Raw genomic sequence first — 15,618 nt, 5'->3', positions numbered from 1 at the left:
AGCACTATTTTTTCATTTTCTTCCCTTGTAGTTTCCTTGCTCTTTTACTGTCCCTTTCCCCCACGGAGAGACGGTAAACATGCCGAAATCCTGTTTTCCTGCAACGTCAGTCTGTGAAGGGAAGGGATTTTATGCAGCTTCAGTGGCACAATTTGTCAGCGCGCGGTACTTATACAGCAATGCACAGCGGAGTCATGCCGAGGTTATGAGTTCGAGCCTCACCTGGAGCAGTGTGGCCTGTCTTTAGCTACTGAAAGCAACTGTCCACTTTAGATACTGCTACTTATAGGTTATCTAACAGGATTGTAGCCTGTTAGGTATTTGCTGGAGATCCGGTCTAAATTAACATCAAAGGAACAGGTAAAGGTTTATTCCACGTCACACCTGAAGAAGGTTCCACGTTGTGTTTCCTTCTCCTTTCAGCATGGAATAAACCTATACTTTTTCCTTTGCAGCTGACGCAGGTCACTACTTAAATTCCCATCAGCTGTGGACCCCCAGCTGATCTCTACACAGATAGATGAGAGATATCTTCTTAGACGAGAGGTCTGCTGGGACTAAGGGAGCACGATGGGGTACCCAAGACTTGAAAAAGCTCTCGCATTAGATTCTGTGTTTATGTTGTTTCCCAGATTTGTTTTTAATGTTCTTTTTGTTTTGAAGTTGTTCCTTTAAGTATTTTTTTATTTTATTTTCTGTAGTCGTTAGACTACTACAGTGATTTACCTAGGTTCCCGGAAGGCTTCTCGCATCGTGGTTGTTGTGTTTTTGGGTTACAAGTATTTTTTTTTATTGATAGGACCCCACGCATTACTGTGGGACTAGTTAACTTAAGTTCTTACATTGTACCTGAAATTACCACATAAACTACTACTCTGTTTTTCTTTTTTTAATAAAGGCACAAATGATGTTTTTTTTTTTCTTGCTGCTAATTGGCAATGACCCTACAACGGGTCATTGCAACGAATGTCGCTGCTGAAATTTGTCAGCAGCTCCATACTAAACCTGTTCTCAAATAATAAAATAACATATGCTGCCCATTAGATGTTACCGATGTAGGAGACTGAATTAAACCACCTCTTCACAGGGTTTATGTAGCTCAGTAGAGGAACAGTCAATCGCATTTGAACTGTTCTGAATGTAGTGGAAATAATATGGTCACAAAGTAACGAACAAACGCACCACTCGCTTGAAATATTTACTGTAGCTAAAATTGTTTTCTAGACACCGCAACTATTCACAATGAATTTGATCAATACATGTCTTTATTAATAAAAGTGTAATTTATTAATAATTAAGATTAATGTATATCTTTATTAGTAGCTGTATTACCGGTAATGCATGTACAGTCCTTAATATGGGATAGTGAACTTTCAGGTATCCTGGGGAGGTAAGAAAACTGAAATGAAGGAAATACATATTTAAAGGGGGTGTAAGTCTTAAATGTGTTCTGTTACATCTGGGTGTTAACTGAATAGATTGTATTACTTATTGTGATTTGACACATGTCTTTCTCAGGAGACAGCAGAAAAATTGGGGAATTTGCAGGTACAGAAAATAACTTGAACTGAACAGGCAAATGTAAGGTTATCTTAAAGAAAAAAAAAACGTTGTCACCTTTTTCAACATGATTATTTAAGACAGTTTATCGGAACCGTATCTCTCCTCCATTCTGTGGCTGTGGTCCAACAGTAACGGTGGTGAAACAAGCAGAATGTGCGGAAAGAATTGGAGACGTAACGGGAGACTCATCCAGTCGATAGAAGGGTTGTGTACGCTGAGAAGTGTAGTTTAAAAGCTTAACGAGCCAGAGAGGAGTCAAACCTACAATCTTCTGATCCGAAGTCAAACACATTATCCATTGCGCTACTGGCTCTGATACCCTAAAGCCACCACTGTGAGCTTTGCGCTGCTATTAGTAATACTGTAGTACTCCAGTGTTCACAACAGCCCCCCACCACCAGAGACTCAAACCCAGGCCTCCTGTATCACTCAACAGGGACCTAGCCTGTTGAGCTAAAGAGCAATCTCCCTTCAGTCCTGCGGCTGTGGCCCTGCTATTACAGGGAAGGGCAGTGACATTGCCGCTCTGGTAAGCCGGCTCTTACACACTCAATGGTGGCCGTATGCGTTACACTCTCCCCCGCTTAACTCACCAACCTCAGCAAAGGGCTATCCCATCCCACTGCTGACACCAATGTAACGCTCCAGGGTTCACATGGGCATCCTCACCACTGCCACATCAGGTCAGTCCCCCAATGTCAAGGACTCAAACCCAGGCCTCTGGCATCACTCAACAGGGACCCAGCTATGGTGGCGGTTGAGCTATGGTAGCAGTCACAGGTTTGAGTCCCCGATGGTGGGGGGCTGACTTAAGTGGCAATGGCAAGGGTGCCCGCCTGAACCCCCAACCATTACAATACTATACATCGCTCCGGTCCAAATTTTCTCAATTAGATTCCCGTGTTTTCTAATTGTATTTAGCTACTAGGTCTTTCATTTGGTCTGTTTTAAAAATAGCATCTCAAACGATGTTATGTGTCATGCTGAAATTCACACACGGGGGATGTCACATGAAAGACAATCACAGATAAGATGTTGCGTTTAAAAAGAAATCTAGAGTGGCGGTAGAAAACAAAGCCTTATACACGAGATGCAAGTGCTCTACCACTGAACTAAACTGACAGGCACTTTTGCCTGTGGCTCTTTAATTGAGTTAGGGAGAGTGAAGGGTCTACACAGTGTACAATTTAAAGGTCGAAGCAAGACAATCTGATGCGAGGAGAATTCACAAAACGAGCCACTGCTTTATCGTTTACTGAGCTTTCAATGAACATCTAAGTGAAAGACAAATTCACTTTTTGTTTAAAGAACACTTTTATCACGTTCTGCACTCCCGATGGTGTTTAACGGTGCTCTTTTCTACACTCCTGATTTGAGGATCCCGAGCTAAAATATTTTTTAAATACAACAAAATTCCGATATATTGAATAGTATTTATGTTTACATTTATATTCACTTGTGCCAAAAGCTTGTGTTCTCTGCATATATCAGGATGTGGAAAGAGGCCCAATCACATCTGGAGTAGATAGTATTTAGGTCAAAGCTAATTCAAAGTGCATCTCTGGGTGTGTTTGAATTACCTACGTGTTTGACTGAAGGACAAGCTCACAGTGCCATAAAAAATGACACTCGTCATCTTTTCTTCTACATTCACAGGTTTTACGCTAAAGACAAAAAAAAATTGTTGTCGTTTTCATGCCAGCTGGCACTAATTATTCTGCACCAACAGGGAAGATTAGTATTTTATCTATTGCAATATGTGTGGAATTTGTTTTTTAAAAAGTTGTTCCAGAAATGAACACTTCCATTAAAGTTAAGGCAGACACCTGTTGCTGTCCACAATGACCAACTCTGCATGGCAAGAGAGGAAGAAAAGCACTGTGGTGATTTGAACCCAGAAGCTTATTTACTAGATAAGGTTCCATGACACCTAGCTCAGCACTCCCACACCCCTCAAACAACACAAGCTTCCTCCTGGACCCGTTTCTGACAGGGACAGTGGAAACCCCCCTGAAAGGGATTGGCTAAGGAGAGGGATAAAAAGACCTGAGACAGAACAGAGGGGGCTCCCGATTCCCACTGGACCCTGGAGACGACACAGGCAGCACAAGGGAAGCTGCAGAGTGCAAGACCCCGGAGGTACTCTGCAGAGACTTCTAATACCTGGAGGCAAGGATCTACTGGTTCAGTAACTGACGACAACGAGAGACATTGGCATTGAAACAGAGGTACTGTACAGAGACTTTTAACACCTGAAGGTGAGGAACAAGGAAACTGGCACAGTTAGCCGATTCAAAGTGAAAGGAATGTAATACAGTCGCAGAGGATTTCTATTGTTACCTGAACAGAGAATGGGGAAATAGGACTGGGCGATACCCCTCTCCTCAAAGTGGGCCATCAGAGACTACAGGTACTAAGTAGAGACGTTCGAGTGACCTCTCTTTAGTATTTTACAGGAAAGACTGCTGCCCCTCTCTATTCATTTTGACCCTGGGAAGGACCTCTTGCTGCTGTGAATTCTGTTTTCGTTGTGTTTTTGGGTGATAGTGAATGTGAATGTAGTTGGAAAATAAAAAGGGCACTTATACAATACAAATGCTTGTCGCTGGTCTGTGTGTGCATTGGTAATTCTAGGAGATATCAGAACCTGTGGTAATGTAGAGGGGCCCTAGCACCCCGTTTGTATTGCTAGGTGGTGTAGTCGTACACGAGGCAGGAACATCCCTCGCCCATAGGGTTCACATTACTCTGACACCTTCTTCGTCTATGTTTTTTGAGTGCACTGCAAATGATCTTAGTATCGAAGTGCCGCCCCACATAACCGATCCGAACAATCTGCTTTACAGAGGAGCACTGCCGGAGCTTATCGTTGGCAAACTGAAGACCAGGCTGACCTCTTCTGTGACTCTTGAACACTGAGTCTCAAGGTTGTGAATTCAAACTCCACGCTGGCGGGAAATTCCATAGGTAATGATCACATTTTCTTGCATGCTAATCAAAAGAAATATTAAGAAACTTTTCCCGATACCAGTTTTTTACAAAAGTAAAGGCACATGGCACATGTGTGCCACATCACGTCCGAGTTTAGTGACAACTACCTCAGAGATTGTAAGCTGGGTAGTTTCAGATCAGATCACTTTTTTTATCAAAGGTTCAAGCAAACCCGAATACTTTTGCAAGAGACATTTCAGAATCCCAGTCAAATCCAGTACGATTGCTGGATCCTTCGAATTCGACTGAACTATAGCACAGATCTGCAGTTCACCATTAGAATACTGTGGGTGTGTTGTATAAGTGTAATTGTATTATAGCATGTGCCCCTGACGATTTTCTTGATACGTAATATGTGCTCTTGTTTGTATTGTATGTAGTTTTGTTGTTCAAATAAAACGTAAAAGACACAACTTTCCGGATGCGGCTGCTGTAAAAATAAAATGACATCAAGGGTGCTGTACGCAGAGGTCTGAAACCTGCTCCACAGAAGATCTTTATCCAGAGGTGCTAAAGAAGTCGAGATCTCGCCATGAGAGGGGAAGCATCTCAGAAAAAGCAGGTGCAGTCGGTTCCACGGTCATAACGCCACTAAGTCGGGCGACAAGAGCAAAACCCACCCAGTTTCCTCCGGGCAAGTAATGAGACAAAGAAACAGCATGCAGCAGGTAGTGTGGCTGAGCGTTTTAAGGCGCTGGATTAAGGCTCCAGTCTCTTCGGGGGTGTGGGTTCGATCCCGCCACTGCCAGGTGCTTCTGTCAAGACCCCCTTTCAGCTGGCTTCAGACAAAAGGGAGGGAGTTGCTTTTTGGCAGTCTCTCGAGAAACTAAGCAGAGTGTTTAAAGATACTTTCTCAGCTTGACATCAAGGCACAAAACAAAAACCTTCTTGCGTCCTCTCAACCCAAAAGCGCTTTGCCACTTTTTGCTTTATGCAGGGAACGACGTCTGCCCAGATCACTTTTGTGTCAATGCAAATCGTAGTGTGCCCTCCGTTTTAATGTTGGCTGTGCTGGCGTGCTGCTTCTGTCTGTGAAACTCGAATGTTCTGCTTCTTCACACCGAATCGTCGGCGGGGGTTGAGCTTGTTAAATCTTTGCGCATAGTGCTCCTTTGGAAGTACTTTGTCCAAGTTCAAAAGCGATCGTGGGATTTACTTCATGCGTTCAAAAAGCATGCCTCGCACGACAGATTTAAATGGGGAATGGAGCCTGCTTCTTGCTGTTTTTCCTGTGGTTACAGTTACAAAGTTGATCGTGCTTTCACATTCTGTTAACAGTATTCACTGGCTGAGCTTTATCAGTTGGTTCGTAAAGGAATCTCTGCTTCGGTTCCAGAAAAGTCATCTGTAGTGTGTTTTTTTCCCTGCCCATGGCAGTCTTTTAAAGCTGGTAGTAATGGTGGCGAAGTTAATTTTTTATCCTCTTTAAAAGAATAAGGACGGGCTGGGGCGAGCTCCATTTACCACTCTTTCAGCTAACCGCCGAACTCGCGAACTGATTACAGTGCAGAGCCACAGGCGCCTCGCTTTTCTCCATTCTCTGGGTTAGGGTGAAAAAAAAACTTTGCTGGTATTAGCTGGCCTGCTGGGAGTACCTCTTCTTCACTGATAAGCAAGATTTGTGTTTCATCTTTCGCAAGCTGTATAGATTTCTTTCAAAACAAGTTGTTCAAGAAAGGAAACGAACACTTGCATTCACCTGAATTAAAAGGCATGGGATTTGCCCGTAAGGATAAATTCTGTACAGTAAGACAGGAAGAAAGTCACCGCTGGGAATCGGACCCAGGAACTCCTGTTTACTAGACAGGCGCTTTAGCCAACTAAGCCAATGCACCGGCAAAGTGCTGTCCTTTGACAGCCACTTGGACACGTCACAACTGCTCTGAGACATCTGTGTTCGGTGTGCACCGAGCCTGCTTGCCTTGCAAGTTGCCTCATTTACATGCGATAGTTCCACCACTAAGAGAAAGGATGAGAAATGGCTTTTATCTGGCACTTTTCATGTCAGAGGATCTCAATCTGCTTTCCGTGTACAAGAGGATGTCCAACTCATGTAGCTAAAGACGTAGACGACAGTGCTCCACTGAAATCTTGATCTCACAACCCTCGGCATGACTCCGCTGTGTTCCGCTTTAGACAAAGGGGGGAAAAGACTTCTTTCATCACACGTTTTACACTGTTTACGGTGTTTGTAGTGCTCTTTCTTAAATGAAAACCAGGAATCGGCACCATATGAGGTGAGACTAGATAATATTGGATCAAGTAGCCTCGCCATTCCATGCGTGACGTGAGCAAAGTGTAATTCCTGCCTTTATAGTGTGCTTGTTAGAGACTAAGCTGGCACCCAGAGCGCTTTAAATCCGGGAGTCAGCAGCCCAAGACAAGAGAGCTTCCTTCGTCTATGTTTTTTGCGTGAAGGGGGAAACCATGCGTGTGCTGCAAACGATTTTAGTATCGAAGTGCCGTCCCACATAACCGATCCGAACAATCTGCTTTACAGAGGAGCACTGCCGGAGCTTATCGTTGGCAAACTGAAGACCAGGCTGACCTCTTCTGTGACTCTTGAACACTGAGTCTCAAGGTTGTGAATTCAAACTCCACACTGGTGGGAAATTCCATAGGTAATGATCACATTTTCTTGCATGCTTCTGTAGGGTTTGGGCATTTACTTGGACAATTATTAATTGTAGCAGTAAATCACAAAAATTGATTCTTTTGATGGCTTTAGAATCCAACCATGCAATATAACTCAAACAACGCGCACACACAGGTACTAATACACAAGGAAACATTTATTAATACATAGAATATGCATATAAACAGATCTTATCGAGAGGGTTATCAGAATACAGAAGGTATATATTCAGTCAGTTACAAAGAGTTACATATATCAAGAGGACATTCAGTTTATCATTCATTTAGACCGTTTCGTAATTGAACTTGGTTATAACTTCTACATTAGATACTCAAAACAAGTACATAACTCTTGTTGGGATAACAATTGAATTCTCGAGCAGTAATGCAGTGAAGTTGAATACTCATCCAATCTCTGGGGATTCAGATCTCCTGCGGGCACAAAGAAAGAGTTTCAGGCTGTTGCTGTCCAATCCGTGCTCTCTGGCTCGGTGCCAAGCTGTGCTGTGCGGCTTGCGACGGTGCACTGCTGATGCTCACTGAACGGCTAGTTAGTGTTGGCTTTAACTAGCAAAGTTTGTGCACAGGAGAAAAGATGACTGTGGGTCCCAGCAAGTCAGGAATAGGACCGGTTCGTTCCTGATGAAGAGCTAGTTCTGAATAGTGATTCAGCTGTCCACAGTTCTGATCTGTTCACGAGGCCTGCTGCTGGTGCTAACCTCGGGTGGATCCTCTGGTTACTCTCTGGCAACCTCAGCTCTCGACTCTTAGAACAAAGGAAAGTTCTGGCACTCGGACACACTGGCCGTTCCATGGTTGTCCAGGTTGAGTCTCAGGATGGTCAGGAGGCACGCTGCGAGAATGTCCTGCCCTTGGGAGCCTTCTGCTCCTGGGCCGTCCTGCCCTGGAATTCTCCTTTGAATTCCCTTTAGAAAAGTCCACAGAATTCCACCAGGCCCTCTGTGTTGCCTTTTTTTACCTGGAGGAACTTCAGCTCATTGATTGGCTGAAAGTTCCATGGGCATCAGAGTCCCAGGTGGGTTACTCGGCCCTACCAGTCCCTGATTGGTTGATCAAGGTGAGATATGAGTCACTTACAGATGCAGCCATTCAAAATGAGCGGTAAAAACCCGCGGTACAGTAACCAACCCGCGGGGCACCGTAGGGCACCGCAGGGCAAGTGATTGGCTGGCCAAAATGACCGACAGGGGCACTCGTGGTGCATTGGTTGGTAGTGCAAAGATTTAATCATTTAATGTCTTTACTGTGCACATTTTAATCCGCTTAGTTTTGAATATTTATATGGATTTTACCACTAAAGGGAAATTTTAGTATCTGAGCCTAAAAAGAAGAGGAGCATAACGCATCTGAAGGTCATAAACGATATTAATTTAGGAACATAAACATTACTGTATGTATGTAAACTGTACTGTATATGGCTGGTCTTGGTAGTTTAAAGAAAAAATACACACCAGTCTTCCAATTCTCCCTAAACATTTTAAGCATGAAAGTTTTATGAAACGGTACCCAAATATGCGATTGCTGTATAGAATGAATTTTAATTTAAAAAAATTATTTAACACGAACATTAAGCTGTTTACATCTTCCGCCTGAGAACAGTCACCCGTTGCTACCCAACGCAGAAACACAGCCACTAACTAGCAAAGAGAGGACATTAGCTACCCAATATGATAAAGAAATAAATGATTATTTTGTTTATTTCTTTTGCACATTTATTTGAACATTTCCATCGATTGTACAAGCACTTGGAAACTGTCCAATCCCTAGTTCATCAGGCATTTTACCGGTCTGGCGCCGGTCTGTGTCTTCTTGTTTTTATGTCCACTATAACAGACAATCTCCTTTGCTTTTAACCGAGCGTTTAATAATTTCCTAAAATGAAAATGATTTACTTTATTTCCCTCACGGGATCAATAAAAGTATCTTTCATCTGTCTAAACTATGGGACAGAATTCTGGGGTCTCCCCATACCAGAGATTATGGTAGGGCTTCAGAATGGTGATTGGCTGACACCATCTGACACCCCTCTGATTGGAGAAAAAAGACGTGCTGGTTTGCTATATATACTGTACCAGGAAGAGGATTTCTTTCTATTCAAAATGTGTATTTTAAAAGTTTAAGAAGTAAAAACCTTACAGCGTACACAGATTTCTAAACTGATCAGGATCGTTATCTTTGTCTTATGCATAATAATGTTCACCGCTCTGTCCAGCAAATTAATAATAAACTTTATTTTATATAGCTTTTTAAACGAATAAGTAATTAGATTGCTCATAAACCTAATCACTTGCTTTTTCTTTTTATTTAGGCTCAGATTTCAACTATAGATCGTATTATTAATAACCATAATAACAACCAACCAACAAAAACAACCATATAAACATAATACCAACCAAAAACATAGATAACAACCACAATACAAAATCAAATAATCAAACCATTTTACTCTCGCAAAGTCCTCCAATTATCATAATCCCGCCCCTTATGCAAAACCAAACCTTCCTCCCATCCCAGTTTATCCTGTTTATCATAAACAAAATCCACCTCAATTTTCAACATAAAGCATTACACAAAATCAATACCTCAACACTCCATACTCAACAACGATAATTCACAAACAGCCAGAACATGTAACTACACATTCCCAAACAGACCTAAGTTCCACAGCCCCGCTGCTTATGCAAAACCAACATCCCTCCCCTGTTCTCTCTCTCCCCTGGCGGTTGTAATTGTTTTTATTTTCAAATAAATTTTAGCAAAGTCATGTATTTTAAAAATCTTAATATTTTTATATTTATGTCTTTATTTAGTGGTTTCATTAGTGACAAAGGCTAAACTTTCTTGGAAAAATGTCTTTTATGTAAACCATGTTTGCTATTAATTCATTCAGGGCTAAAATATGTTCATTGTCTTCTAATGAAAGAAGGGTTCCTTTCGCCGTAGTCGGGAGCCTAGCCTTTAACTAGTAAGTACTGTACTTACTGGGTTTTTGAGGGGGGGGAGGAGTCTTTCGCTGGAAATCTCGCCTCCTACTTTGAAAATACCCGTGAAACCGGTTCAATTCGTCACAGCCAGCACTCCTGCAGAGAGGGGGGTTGTACTTGCAGTGTATACAGTACACGCGTTATGCTCTTCGTTAATGTCTGTGAAGTTTTATTTAATCTCTGAGCCATACTGATTCTTCTGGAAGCCAGTTTCCACCAGGGAGTAAAAAAAAAAACACATTATGGTATTCTCTCCAATGCAGTGCAGTTAAAAACATACCTCTGATGCTGCTCCTAAATGAATATCGTTTATGACCATCAGAAGCTTTATGCTCCTTTTCTTTTTTCCAGTGGATTGAACAGGGAGAGGCATTTCATGATGTACTTTTCATTGATGAAACAACAGTGGCTCTGGAACAGTTTTCAACCAAGTCGTTTTATAAAAAGGGGAGATATGTACACGTTACTGAAGCTAAAAGTTTAGCCTTTGTCACTAATGTAACCACTAAATAAAGACGTATAGAAATCCCTACGTTACAGACTGTATATGGCTGGTATTGGTGGTTTAAAGAAAAAATACACACCAGTATTCCACTTTCTCCCTAAACATTTTTAGGATCAGAGTCTTACATGTGGTTATTTCGGAAACATTTGTACGTGCTCCTTCTGACCATGTTACTGTTTACTGTTACTGACCATATTAAGTTTAAGTGCCTGTGGGCACTTTTCCTTTCCGTGGGGGGTGGACCGTCTTTCATTAGAAGGTTAGTCTGTTCTACTCTGAGAATGTAGAGGGGGTGGAAAGTGCCCGCGGTCATTTAATTAGTATTAAAATTCATACTGATTCCCGACATAGGAATATTTGTGTGTGGTCAAAAAATGGCATAAAAACGACAAAGTGAAGGCTGTGAAAACATTCACAATGTACTTTATACACAAAGCAAATATACCCCCCCCACCCCCCTCTCAATTCAATTCAAGCTGCTTTATTAGCATGACAGATGGGTACAATCAGTGTTGGGTATTTACTTTGCTTTGAGATGCCACTTTTAGGTGATATATAAAATCAAGGCTTTAACTTGCTTTAACTCCGCAAGTCTGAGTTCTTGTGTCTGTCCTATCCGAACCCGAAAGTATTACAATATGTATCTTTATAGCAGGTGGTGTACAGCTTTTTAGTATAGATTACACCTTTCTAAAATGTATTTAAAAAATAAAAACGATTACAATCTAATCTTTCCACGTTTGATCCCAAAATAAATCTAAACGGGGAGAAAGCTATGCTGAAAGTTTATTAAGATACTTAGAAGACAAAGATATCAATTTATGTTGCATTTGTCTGATTGTGAATAAAAAAACACATATATTTAAACCCGCATTTGCGATTTAAATCAAAACGTTATTTAAATCAATATAAATGTTTATATTGTAATGCCTAGGTGACTATTCATTGTTATTAAAATGACTTAAATTCGATCATGTTGTGATATTTAGAAATATAAATTTGTTTGGTGCGAGTGAGGTTTTATTTAATCTCTGACTCAGTGATGGCCTGGCATGGTGAGGTGCGCTGGCAGCTATGTGGTGTTACGCAGTGTTGGCCTGACACGGTGAGGTGCCCTGGCAGCTGTATGATGCAGTGGTGGCCGGGCACGGTGAGGTGCGCTTGCAGCTATGTGACGCAGTGGTGGCCTGACACGGTGAGGTGCCCTGGCAGCTGTATGATGCAGTGGTGGCCTGGCACGGTGAGGTGCGCTTGCAGCTATGTGACGCAGTGGTGGCCTGGCACGGTGAGGTGCGCTGGCAGCTGTGTGATGCAGTGGTGGCCTGGCACGGTGAGGTGCGCTTGCAGCTATGTGACGCAGTGGTGGCCTGGCACGGTGAGGTGCGCTGGCAGCTGTGTGATGCAGTGGTGGTCGGGTATGTAGAGGTGCACTGGCAGCTGTGTGTTGTGACGCAGTGGTGGCCTGGCACGGTGAGGTGCGCTGGCAGCTGTGTGATGCAGTGGTGGCCGGGCACGGTGAGGTGCGCTGGCAGCTGTGTGATGCAGTGGTGGTCGGGTATGTAGAGGTGCACTGGCAGCTGTGTGGTGTGAAGCAGTGGTGGCCTGGCACGGTGAGGTGCGCTGGCAGCTGTGTGATGCAGTGGTGGCCTGGCACGGTGAGGTGCGCTTGCAGCTATGTGACGCAGTGGTGGCCTGGCACGGTGAGTTGCGCTGGCAGCTGTGTGGTGTGACGCAGTGGTGGCCTGGCATGGTGAGGTGCGCTGGCAGCTATGTGGTGTTACGCAGTGGTGGCCTGACACGGTGAGGTGCCCTGGCAGCTGTATGATGCAGTGGTGGCCTGGCACGGTGAGGTGCGCATGCAGCTATGTGACGCAGTGGTGGCCTGGCACAGTGAGGTGCGCTGGCAGCTGTGTGATGCAGTGGTGGCCGGGCACGGTGAGTTGCGCTGGCAGCTGTGTGGTGTGACGCAGTGGTGGCCTGGCATGGTGAGGTGCACTGGCAGCTGTGTGATGCAGTGGTGGTCGGGTATGTAGAGGTGCACTGGCAGCTGTGTGTTGTGACGCAGTGGTGGCCTGGCACGGTGAGGTGCGCTGGCAGCTGTGTGATGCAGTGGTGGCCTGGCACGGTGAGGTGCACTGGCAGCTGTGTGATGCAGTGGTGGCCTGGTACGGTGAGGTGCGCTGGCAGCTGTGTGATACAGTGGTGGTCGGGTATGTAGAGGTGCACTGGCAGCTGTGTGTTGTGACGCAGTGGTGGCCTGGCACGGTGAGGTGCGCTGGCATATAATGAATATATTCATGTGCATCCAACACACAGTTCAACGCTACCAACTACACAAAATCTAAAATCTGAGCTCAACTTGCCACTTACAGCACCAGCTAACTTTAGTAGTGACATTTTCATGGATCTTTTTAACAATAACATTTACAACATCAGACTTCAGACACAATTAAACAGGCCTCAAAAAAGTCTGGTACAAACATTTTCAGCATGGTGAAACATGGTGAACATTTCCACCACTGCGTCACACCACACAGCTGCCAAGCGCACCTCACCGTGCCAGGCCACCACTGCATCACCCAGCTGCCAGCGCACCTCACCGTGCCAGGCCACCACTGCGTCACAACACACAGCTGCCAGTGCACCTCTACATACCCGACCACCACTGCATCACACAGCTGCCAGCGCACCTCACCGTGCCAGGCCACCACTGCATCACCCAGCTGCCAGCGCACCTCACCGTGCCAGGCCACCACTGCGTCACATAGCTGCAAGTGCACCTCACCGTGCCAGGCCACCACTGCATCATACAGCTGCCAGGGCACCTCACCGTGTCACACATATTTCAGCGCCATATATTTCATGGATATTATGGAATATAATGGATGGATATCTTAGTTATCTTTCTAGTTCACAGGTTTGCATGCATAATTTAATTTTGAAAGCCACTGAGACATCAGGTACTACTGTTGTATTTATGAAAAAGAAACAAAACAAAAAACATACTAACAACTGTGCCATCCTACTCCTTAGTTAATACATTTTATTATTCATAAACAGTTAACATTGTTAGCAAAATATTTTGAATTATATTTAACCCTATTTTTTCTTTAGTTTTTTATTTAACTTATTATATGATAGTCAGACTAAATGTATATTTGAACAATGAAAATATATTTTTACAAGATTTTACATTAAGCACTTAAAATTAATATGGTTAATAATAGTAAACTGTAACATGCTGTAACAAGATCGGTTAAACTGCGAAGAAAATGCTTTCAGAGAAAATGTTTCAGGTGTGAAGAACATAGATCTCCAATGCAATTTCAACCAAACCTGTTCCCACACACCCTGCCCCCACTACCATTAGAATATACACAAACATTTTAGCGTTTCATTCTGAGCAGAAGACCCTCACACCTGAAAAGTGCTGGCTGTGACGAATTAAAACGGTTTTACAGGTTTCAATCGCAGACCATGTGACATGGGACTCAGTAAACTACAGTAACACCGTATTTGATAACGCTATAAAAACGCTATAAAATAATGTGACTTGGCACAGAACAAGTTTACAGCACAGTACAAAAATAAATTTAAACAATTTAAACACAAGCTGTCTTTAGCCCTCTAAGCTGGTTCATACAGAAATGTAGAGATCCAGGCTCAGAACACACAGCTTCATTAGCGAATACATATGCAGGACAACTAGAGAAGACGTTTTATAGAGGATGGATTTTTAGAAACATCCCATCAGACATCCCATCATATTCACAACGTGAAATCTAGAATATAATATTACGTAAGTAAAATCCGCAATATGGAAACAGAACCTGTGTAATTGTTGATAGATGATGTACTCGTAACATTTTTTCAAGACGAACTACAACATTTAAAAAATGACTTGTATGTACTTGATATCTCTAATCAATCCACGGGTCCCAGCACAAAACGAAACTAAAACGCATACCGTTTCGCGCTTCTTATTAGTTGCTCAAAAGTAATTTGACCGTATGAAATGCATAATATAAACCTAGAAACATATACGTGAGCAGTACTTAAGCACTGTAGTATCGGTGTTAAGACATACCTCTCAAATACTGTAAATCAAGTTAAAAATATCTCAAGACCGATTCTGGTCATAATGAAACCATGTTTCGTGTATGTTTTCTTTAAAGTACCGAGACCAGCCATATACTGTATGTTTATGTTCCAAAATTAATATCGTTTATGGCCTTCACACGCGTTGCAGTATGCTCCTATTCTTTTTATGCTCAGCTACTAAGATTTCCCTTCAGTGGTAAAATTAGATATGAATATTCAATACTTCAACGGGCACAGTTAAGACATTAAATATACATACTGTATACAGTACAGTTTTCATACGGTAATATGTTTATGTTACGCGATTAAAAAATAAATAAATAAAAATGAGAAGTCCAGCACCAGCTGGATTCAAACACACAACCTGCCAGTTGGTAGTCATGCACCTAGACCAGTAGGCTACAAGACAGCTCGCATGGACAGGCAGGCGAAACAGCCCTACACAGCCCTGCCGCAGTACACGGATATAATCATACCGTTATTAAATTCTTGAGATACGCGATTCCATATTATATTCCCTTTTAATCAAATTCTAAAAGTATGCTTGTTGAGCTTACAATGTTTAGGGAGAAATGGAATACTGGTGTGTATTTTTTTCTTTAAAGTGCCGATTCCTGGAACACCCCTCTGAAGTGGTTCCATAAGAAAAGAAAGCATTGATAAATACAAGTGTCTTTTAATACACTCTTTGCTGTGCTCTTGAGGATCCTTGTGATATTTTAAGCTCTAGTTGAATGATAGGTGTCACATTTTAAATCATTTTTGTAGTTAGAAATTATGAAACGCCCTGTTAAAAGCAAGGAAGTTTTTATGACCGTT

Source organism: Lepisosteus platostomus (assembly GCF_059453375.1).
Source record: "Lepisosteus platostomus isolate fLepPlt1 chromosome 5 unlocalized genomic scaffold, fLepPlt1.hap1 SUPER_5_unloc_1, whole genome shotgun sequence".
NCBI classification, from domain to species: Eukaryota; Metazoa; Chordata; class Actinopteri; order Semionotiformes; family Lepisosteidae; genus Lepisosteus; species Lepisosteus platostomus.
Note: the sequence above shows the minus strand (reverse complement) of the source record.